The following is an 8050-nucleotide window of genomic DNA, read 5'->3' as shown; positions in this document are numbered from 1 at the left end:
TTGTGGTTTGTTGAAACTAGTCATCGGTTGATGAAGGTCACGGGTCAGATGGCTGAGTGTTTAGGCGTTAGGCTGTAGTCCTTTTTACAGAGGTTGAATTCCTCTTCTTATCGACTCTGTGGTGAAGTTCATGTTGAGTTGCAAACTCATTGATGTACGCTGAGAGTGTGCCGGAGTCTGGTAGACAGAAGCTCGTTGGTTTGAGCGTCTAGCTGTTAATTAGAAGTTTATGGGATCGAGGCCCGTCTGTCTAGGCTTATCGTGGAGGCCCTAGCTGCATTAGAGTATCTGCGTTGCATTTAGATGGTGCAGGTTTAGTGTCCTGCGGGCCTTAGTGGTGGTGGCAGAAACTAAGAGGATTTAACTCTTAGTTAAGGCTTTGAAGGCCTTCGGTTTGGTAGGCAGGGGATCCTAAGTTTCTTAGGTAACGGTCAGGATTGCGGGAGAAGGGGGGAGAAGGAGGACTGACAGAGAAATTAAGGTAGCAATTGGTGTGCCTGTGGATTTGTTATTGTATCATTGTTTTATGAAGCTTGTAGTGTTTGGTGGGAGTGTGATTGTGGAGCAATATGCAAGGCGTAGGTAGAAAAATAAACCTAGTAGGGAGAGTATTGAAATAATTATGGCTGCGGTTGATATCTCTTGCTTAGTTAGTTCCTGGATAATGAGTCATTTTGGTAAAAAGCCAGTGAGTGGGGGCAGGCCGGCTAGGGATAGTAGTGCTAGCGTCAAGGATGCGTTTAGTGATGGTATTTTTGTTCAGGAGGTTATTATTGTGGATAGTTTTGAGGAGTTGGTTGTGTTGAGGGCTAAGAAAATGGAGGCGGTTCTTAAGGAGTATAGGTAGAAGGTTATTAATGTTAGCTTGGGGTTGTATATGAGGATGATGGTTATTCAGCCTAGGTGGGCGATCGATGAGAAAGCTAGGACTTTTCGGATTTGTGTTTGGTTGAGTCCTGTTGGCCCTCCGATGGCTGCGGATGCAATGGCCACGGTTGTCAGTAGGAGTGGGTTCAGTGAGGGGGCAGCTAAGAAAAGAAGAGTGAGTGGGGGGAGTTTTATTCATGTAGAGACGAGTAGGGCAGTGGTTATAGGTGAGCCTCGTATGACCTCTGGACATCAGAAGTGAAAGGGTACTAGGCCTAGTTTTATTGCGACTGCTGTAGTTAGTAGTAGGGAGGCTGTTGGGTGGCTTAGTCGCGGAATGTCTCATTGTCCGGTGAACTGTGCGTTGATTGTGCTTGAGAAGAGGATTAATGCGGAGGCGGTTGCTTGGACGAGAAAGTATTTGATTGCAGCTTCCATAGCTCGAGGGTGGTGTGATTTTGAAAGGAAGGGGATAATGGCAAGGGTGTTGATTTCTAGGCCAGGCCAGGCTAGCAGTCAGTGGTTGCTTGAAATTGTGATGGTTGTTCCTAGTAGAAGGCTTAAGGAGAACGTTAGTTTTGTGACGGGGCTCATTTAGTAGAGGAAGAGGTTAAACCATCATTTTCGGGGTATGGGCCCGATAGCTTTTGTTTAGCTGACCCTACTGGGAAGTAATATAAGGGGAGTATGGAGCGCTTTGATCTCTTCTGTGCAGGTTCAATTCCTGTCTTCCTAAGGTTTTCAACGGAGGCAATGGGATTCGGACATAGAGACGGTCTCCGGTTCACCTCAAACAGGAGAACTGAATGCAGTTGTTCGTGTTTTCCGAGAATGGAATGTACCGCTCCACCTTGTTACTGATTCTGCTTATGTTGCAGGTATTGTTCCACGAGCTGAAGCTTCTGTGCTGCGGAGTGTTTCGCATTCACAACCCTTTACCCTGTTACAGGAACTTATTTTCCTTTTGGACTCTCGATCTGCGCCTTATTTTGTTATGCATATTAGGTCTCATACCTCGCTACCTGGTTTTCTTGCAGAAGGCAATCGACGAGCTGACCTATTGCCGTGACCAGTTCAAGTACTGCCAGACCGTATGGCTCAAGCTAAGCGAAGTCACTCTTTTTTTCCATCGAAACGCTGGAGCTCTTAAGCGACAGTTTGGCCTGTCTGCTCAACAAGCATCAAGTATTATTGCTGTCTGTCCCGATTGTCAAAAACATTCTTTCCCATCAGTTGCTGCAGGAGTTAATCCTAGAGGATTACAAAGCCTACCGTTAGGGCAAACAGATGTCACGCATGATTCTGAATTTGGTAGCCTTAAATATATCCACTCTTCCATTGATACATTTTCAGGTGCCTTGGTTGCCTCGTGTCACACAGGAGAAAAGGCACGAGCTGTTCGTAGACATTTAATGCGTGCTTTTGCTGCTTTAGGTATCCCCTTAAGCTGGACCGTTATCGGTCTTTATCTTTACGTTTCAACAACTGTAAAAACCTCTTTTGCCCTATGGGGTAGAACTCATATTACCGGCATTGCTCATTCCCCCACCGGTCGATCTCTCATTGAAGGGTCTCATCGGTCTCTGAAACGTTTATGACAACAACAAAAAGGGGGAATGGGCATGGCTATTCCCGAGGAACGGTTACAGAAAGCGTTGTATGTTTTTAATTTTTTGAATTGTTCTTGAATAGATAACGACCCACCGATAGGTCGACGTTTCACTGCAGCTACCTCCGTCGAGGCACGGGTTAAAGGCCCGGTATCGGTCCGAGATGCAGAAACAGGTAAAATTATGGGACCATATCCTCTTGTTACACGGGGAAAAGGTTATGCTTGTGTCTCTACAGAAAAAGGACCTAGATGGATCCCAGCGAAGAATGTCAGACCTTTCCGTGAACCTTTACCGCAGGCAGCTGATACCGACACCGACGCTACAGAATGAAATAAAAACTGTGTGAGGATGACTGTTTTGCATTAATGTTAGCTACCCAAAAACAGGACATAGGATATAGATTTCGCTTTTTACAGCGCCTAGAACGAGCACTATCACCCTGGATCAAGCCACTGAACAGAGGTAATACTCTCGGACCAAGCGGGGGAACGGGACGACTCATTGTCCATGGAACGATGATTCCATTGACACTGATAAGGGGAAGGGAGGATTCATAATGAGAGAACAACTAGGTATTATGAAGGAGAACAGGAGCTGGGGGAAGAAGGGGCAACAGAGCAGAGGTGATGAGGTGTTTGTCACATCCATAGGATGTCTTGGCATGCTTAATCGAACTTGCAGGAGACAAATTGTGTGGCCAGGTGGATGACACCCCTTGGTTATGAACCTCATCCATAGCATCCTTGAAAAGTCAGCATTAATTTTTTTGGTGCGGGGAAGGAAGGATTCTCTTGGTTATAGCTGGAGAGGCATAGAAGTCAGTCTTTTCAATGTTTCATGAGCACAATGCTCTCTTCTCAAAGCAGAGGAATGCTTGTGCTCTGCTGAAGAGCAGAAGTGCTTGTAGCTGACCGCTGGTGAGTCAGTGCCAATACTGGCAGTAGGCAGTTACTTAGGGCACGAGACAGAAGCGGTGGCCTGTCCTACCTGGCCCTATATATTATAATATAAAATAATGTACATACATACATATATAGATAGATATAAAAAATATAATTCTTTTTAGATCCACGGGACGGATTACGCAATAATCAAGGCTGACCACCAATTCCACCGACACCTCATTGGCAAGAAAGCAGCTAAACGGTAAGTGGAGTGCCTTTCTAGTCCTTCCCATGCTCACACTCTTCGTGTTTAGGAGATGGTATCAGGGGCTCTGTAGCTCACCCAGTGTGCTGTCTCCATCACATTTCCTCTGCTTTTCTGGAGTGGTGGTGGTACAAGGAGAGAAATGGGCCGTCAGGCCTTGCGATGGCTTTAACGGGTGAAAGTACCTTGGGAGCCTGAACAGTAGTGGAATTACTTTGATGTGTCCTGGAGGATTTTTTTTTTTTTTTTTTTTTTTCCACACGTTGCTCTGTGCGAATGACATTTTAGCAGCCAGTTGTGGGTGGTGGAAATGTGCTTGGTGAGCTTCTCCCTGTAGAGGAATGAAGGCGGTGGGTTGATTAGCATTGATAACACGCAGCTGTGGCCTTGCCTCAGAGGCAGTGGGTTGATGGACATGGACGATGTGCAGGTGTAGCTGGTTCCCGCTAAGGGGTTAAATAGCCCTGTGGCTTGTGGGAGAGGGTGTCAGCTGGAGGAGGAGCAGTGTGGTCTGGCCTCTGGAGGAAGGTGCTACAGCACCGGCAGTAGAATATGGCCAACGCTAAAGCCTTGTTGCGGTCTGCTAGTTTGATAGCACTGCAACGTGTCCCCAGCCAAGAGTTTGGGGTAGAAAGGAACGATTATCCTCTGCTCTAAATGTGATACTGTTTGGGGAAGAAACACGCCTGGCTCTGACAAGGGAACAATGGGCTCTGTAGATGCCACGGTATTTACTTGGACAGGCTCTCGTGTGGGACAGGTCTGCTCTCGCTGAACTCCAGGGGGAAGAGGCAATTTCCCCTGGCTCAACCCTACCCCACTGAGCCCTTCCCAGAGGCGGCTTTACTTCTTCAACAGCCTCTGAGCAGCGATAATCAAGGTGCCTTGCTTCCAGGTCTTTGCCTAGCAGACGGCGTCACCACAGTCCTTGCCTCGAAGTGAACAGGATGAAGGATCTGTACAAGGTGTCTGTGCGCATTCCCCCGGACAACGAGAAGAGCAACCCGATCAGAATTGAAGGAGACCCACAGGGGGTCCCACAGGCCAAGAAAGAGCTGCTGGAACTCGCTTCCCGTATGGTGAGTGGGTAGGACGTGATGTTTGGGAGACTGCAGAGTTTGGGCTCTCGTGTTCCCTTGTAACCTTCTGGCGCGAGTGTGTGCCCCTTGCCCACGGAGCACTTAGATCTCATGACAAGTGCAAGCTCCTCTTCACAAATGTCTTCCCCTGTTCCCTCGGGTAGCCCTTCTCTGTCAACGCAGAGTGAATTTGGTCTGGAGAAAAGAGGGACAGTGCTGGCAAGTAAACCGTCGGGCAGCAAACCGCTAAGTCAAAGTAGATGGCTCTCCGGCTGAACACTCAGTGTGCCCTCTGTTCCCGTCAGGAAAATGAACATGCTGCGGACCTAATCGTTGAGCAGAAATTCCACCGGACCGTCATTGGGCAGAAGGCTGAGCGGGTCTGGGAAATCCGGGAGCAATTCCCAGAGGTAAGGCTTGGTAGGAGAGGAGGAATCCAGAGGGGTTATTTCCTACATGGGTAGTAGGCCTGTCGTCACAGAAGTCGTAACTTTAGTGGCTCTGTAGCGCAAGTGTCTGAGAAGATAGTTCTTTTAGCCAGAGGCCGCTAACACGGTTCCCCTGTTCTGAATGGGAAAAGGGCATGTGTAGGATCCCCCCAACCTTTGCATGTGTCTGACACAAGGGTTCTTGCTTTTGCTTGAGCTAACTATAAATGACCGCTCCTGCAGGTTATCATCAACTTCCCAGACCCTGCACACAAGAGTGACATCGTCCAACTCCGAGGTCCCAAAAACGAGGTGGAGAAGTGCACCGAGTACATGCAAAAGACGGTGGCAGACCTGGTAAGGAGGTCTTCTGCCTGCACTTCCCTCCTACGTGCCTGGATAACCCTGGGGCAAAGCAGAGCTCTACTGGCTTGGGTAGAGCTAAAACACCTCAAGAGGAGGGAGCTGTCGACGCTGTTTTGGCTGAATGGAGGCAGGGGGTAGTACCTGTTATGGGAAGGCTATAGGGGAACGTCCTTGCCTTTGTTTAGTCTTACAAGTCCCTCGTATAGAGAACTTCCTTGGGTCTAAGCCTCTTTTCAAAAGCTCGTTTATCAGAGTTCCTGAAGTCGGGCCTCCCTTGCCACGACAGTGTAATCTTCAGTTCTCCCTTCCTTTCTCCCTTAGGTTGAAAACAGCTTTTCTATTTCTGTCCCCATCTGCAAACAGTTCCACAAGAACATCGTAGGGAAAGGAGGTGCCAACATCAAGAAGGTGAGATATTGCTCCTAACTCAAGTGCTCGTGATGATCACTGCCTGCAGCAAAATCCCACTGGATGCTCTCTCCTGCCCATTGGTGGTGTCCAATATAGCCTGCGAGGGTTTTTCTTCTGACATGGGACGCTTCTGAGATGATTTTTTTTTTTTTTCCCTTTGTGGCAGATCCGTAAAGAAAGCAACACCAAAATTGATCTCCCAGCAAAGAACAGCAACTCGGCGACAATTGTTATCACAGGCAAGAGGGCAAACTGTGAGGCTGCTCGCCACAGGATAACATCACTTTGGAAGGACCTACAGAAGATGTGCATGTGGCTCAGGAACCGATTGAAGCCATGCTCAAGGAACTGGTGAGCTGGAGTTACTAGTTCCAGTAAGAAACTGGGGGAAGAAGGGGCAACAGAGCAGAGGTGATGAGGTGTTTGTCACATCCATAGGATGTCTTGGCATGCTTAATCGAACTTGCAGGAGACAAATTGTGTGGCCAGGTGGATGACACCCCTTGGTTATGAACCTCATCCACAACATCCTTGAAAAGTCAGCATTAATTTTTTTGGTGCGGAGAAGGAAGGATTCTCTTGGTTATAGCTGGAGAGGCATAGAAGTCAGTCTTTTCAATGTTTCATGAGCACAATGCTCTCTTCTCAAAGCAGAGGAATGCTTGTGCTCTGCTGAAGAGCAGAAGTGCTTGTAGCTGACCGCTGGTGAGTCAGTGCCAATACTGGCAGTAGGCAGTTACTTAGGGCACGAGACAGAAGCGGTGGCCTGTCCTACCTGGCCCTATATAATATATATATGTATGTATGTGCGTACAATATTATATATATATAAAATTCTTTTTAGATCCACGGGATGGATTACGCAGTAATCAAGGCTGACCACCAATTCCACCGACACCTCATTGGCAAGTGTGAAGAGGAAGATGAAGCCCAAGGCTCACAGTATCGGTGGATCTCATTTGATGGTGCCTCCGTGTGGTGTGGCTAGTCAGCTGAATACCTGAATGCCGGATGGGATGGCGATGATTATAGTGGCGGAGATGAAGTATGCTCGGCTGTCTACGTCTATTCCTACAGTGAATATGTGGTGGGCTCATACGACAAAGCCCAGGAATCCAATCGATAGTATAGCTCAGACTATTCCTATGTAGCCGAATGGTTCTTTTTTGCCTGCGTAATACGTTACAACATGTGAGATGATTCCAAAGCCGGGAAGGATTAAGATGTAAACTTCCTGGTGGCCAAAGAATCAGAACAGGTGCTGGTAGAGAATGGGGTCTCCCCCTCCAGCGGGGTCAAAGAATGTAGTGTTTAGGTTTCGGTCGGTCAGTAGTATGGTGATGCCGGCGGCCAGGACTGGAAGTGAGGGCAATAGGAGTACGGATCATACGAATAGGGGAGTTGGATATTGCGATAAGGCAGGGGGGGTTATGTTAATGGCTGTTGTGTTAAAGTTGATGGCCCCTAAGATGGAAGACACACCTGCGAGGTGTAGGGAGAAGATGGCTAGGTCTACTGAGGCGCCAGCATGGGCTAGGTTGCCTGCTAGGGGCGGGTATATGGTTCATCCTGTTCCGACTCCAGCTTCTACTGTGGAGGACGCTAGGAGCAGTAGGAAGGACGGAGGAAGTAGTTCAGAAACTGATGTTGTTTATGCGGGGGAATGCTATGTCTGGGGCTCCAATTATAAGGGGGACTAGTCAGTTTCCAAACCCTTCGATTATAATGGCTATAACTGTGAAGAAGATTCTTACGAAGGCATGGGCGGTGATGATGACATTGTAGATTTGGTCGTCTCCTAGGAGAGTTCCTGGTTGGCCAAGTTCTGCTCAAATAAGGAGGCTGAGGGCGGTACTCGGCTATGCCTGCCCATGCTCCGAAGAGTAGCTATAGGGTGCCGATGTCATTGTGGTTTGTTGAAAATAGTCATCGGTTGATGAAGGTCACGGGTCAGATGGCTGAGTGTTTAGGCGTTAGGCTGTAGTCCTTTTTACAGAGGTTGAATTCCTCTTCTTATCGACTCTGTGGTGAAGTTCATGTTGAGTTGCAAACTCATTGATGTACGCTGAGAGTGTGCCGGAGTCTGGTAGACAGAAGCTCGTTGGTTTGAGCGTCTAGCTGTTAATTAGAAGTTTAT

The 8050-nt window shown here is 48.0% G+C and overlaps 1 pseudogene; it reads right to left on the bottom strand.

Annotated features, from left to right (window-relative positions):
- Positions 1 to 420: 420 nt before the first annotated feature.
- On the bottom strand, positions 421 to 1461 carry LOC129782955 (NADH-ubiquinone oxidoreductase chain 2-like; annotated as a pseudogene).
- Between the last annotated feature and the right edge of the window lie 6589 nt (positions 1462 to 8050).

The sequence above is a fragment of the Falco peregrinus genome, chromosome 21 (genome assembly GCF_023634155.1).
Source record: "Falco peregrinus isolate bFalPer1 chromosome 21, bFalPer1.pri, whole genome shotgun sequence".
NCBI lineage: Eukaryota > Metazoa > Chordata > Aves > Falconiformes > Falconidae > Falco > Falco peregrinus.
The sequence above is the reverse complement of the archived record's forward strand: the minus strand, read 5'-3'. Positions and strand labels throughout refer to the sequence as shown.